Here is a 2161-nt window from a genome sequence, read left to right on the forward strand (position 1 = left end):
TCTTTGTTCCATATGATAACTCACCTGTTTCTGACTGTAAGGGAACTACATTTGTCTTGACCAATCTTTTTCTTTTCACATATCTATAAAAGCTTTTACAGACAGTTTTTTATGCTCCCTTCTAGCTTTCTCTTATAATCTTTTTTCCCTTTCCTAATTAAGCCCTTTGTCCTCCTCTGCTGGTCATTGAATTTCTCCCAGTCCTCAGATGTGCCGCTTCTTTCTGCTAATTTATATGATCCTTCTTTGGACTTGATACTATCCCTAATTTCCCTTGTCAGCCACGGGTGGACTACCTTCCCTGTTTTTTTTTGCCAAACTGGGACGAACAATTGTTGTAGTTCACTCATGCGATCTTTAAATGCTTGCCATTGCATATCCACCGTCAACCCTTTAAGTATCATTTGCCAGTCTATCTTAGCTAATTCACGTCTCATACCTTCAAAGTTACCCTTCTTTAAGTTCAGAACCTTTGTTTCAGAATTAACAATGTCACTCCCCATCTGAATGAAGAATTCCACCATATTATGGAGTTACGTACCCCGTAACTGGGTGCCTTAACAGCAAAGATAAAAGTATCCGTTGGAGTCTGGCACTATTTTCAAAACAGGGTTTATTAGTAAAATGTATGAATAAATATCAACAATGCAAATATACAGATAATGCACGTTAGCAATACTAAACCTAAAAGTGTGGGTATAATAATAATCAATAATAAACAAGCTCTATCGTTGTCGAGGGGATAAGGAATTATCATATGTGAGTATAACGTTCAGTTCAGTTCATGTAGGCTGAGGTAGTTGTTGGTTCTTGTGTTCGATGTGTTGTCATAATCGTTGGGGAGGGAGAGAGAGAGAGAATGAGAGAGAGAGAGAGAGAGAGAGAGAGAGAGAGAGAGAGAGAGAGAGAGAGAGAGAGAGAGAGAGAGAGAGAGGGGGGGAGAGGGAGCGAGAGAGAGGGAGAGTGAGAGAGAGAGAGGGAGAGGGGAGAGAGAGAGAGGGGGGGGGAGAGAGAGAGAGAGAGAGAGACAGACAGAGAGAAATGGCAGCTGCAGTCATTCAAACCTTCCTTTATTTTCTTGATCCGTTGATGTGTTGTTATGGCCATTCAGGTATGATCCCTCTGTCCTTTAGCTAGACCGTTCTTCTATGGTTGACTCGTCACCCAGGCAAGAGTGGACACACACACACAAGCCCCCACCAGCCTCGATATAAACACTGTGAGTTAAAATTGACCGATCTTCCGTTCGGTCTCAGATGCCCCCACTTTTCTCTTGGGTTCCAACACTTAAGCAGTGCTCACTAGTGTGTCTCTTGGTGCGTCTGAGGGGTGTCTGCCCAGACCTCACTTTTATCCCTTCTCACGGGGTCTCAGGTGTCAATCAGTTTTGAATGGCTTAGCCCATCAAACCAGCCCACTCCGGCTGACCACTGAGGAATTCTAATGAACAGAATAGTACCAAGTAAACAGCCCTTTCCGGAGCCGTGAGTCTTACAGGAGTCATAATATGGTCTCACTCCCCCGGTGTTATCAGCAGCAGAAGTTCCAAATTGTTTTCCTCTTATCTGTGTCTCTCTCTCATTCCCTCTCATGAGCAGCGTGGTAACAGTAACAGTTTGTGATTTTTTCCCAGAGGAGGGGACATGGGCAACCCTGCACCCTTCTGTCCATCAAAGCTGTTCATCCTTCGTAACAATGGTCATGCACGACAAGACCTAAGGGGCCTCGCACGACAAGATTGCTAACTAACCCTTCCTCATTGCTCAATACCCAATCTGGAATGGCCTGCTCTCTGGTTGGTTCCTCGACATGCTGGTTCAGAAAACCATCCCGCATACATTCCAAGAAATCCTCTTCCTCAGCACCTTTATCAATTTGGTTCACCCAATCTATATGTAGATTGAAGTCACCTATTATAACTACTGTTCCTTTATTGCACGCATTTCTAATTTCCTGTTTGATGCCATCTCCATCTTCACTACTACTGTTAGGTGGCCTGTACACAACTCCCACCAGCGTATTCTACCCCTTAGTGTTATGCAGCTCTACCCATATCGATTCCACATCATCCAGGATAATGACCTTCCCTTATATTGCATTAATCCTCTCTCTAACCAGCAATGCTACCCCGCCTCCTTTTCTTTCCTGTCTATCCCTCCTG

The sequence above is a fragment of the Hypanus sabinus genome, unplaced genomic scaffold (assembly GCF_030144855.1).
Source record: "Hypanus sabinus isolate sHypSab1 unplaced genomic scaffold, sHypSab1.hap1 scaffold_1028, whole genome shotgun sequence".
Lineage (NCBI taxonomy): Eukaryota > Metazoa > Chordata > Chondrichthyes > Myliobatiformes > Dasyatidae > Hypanus > Hypanus sabinus.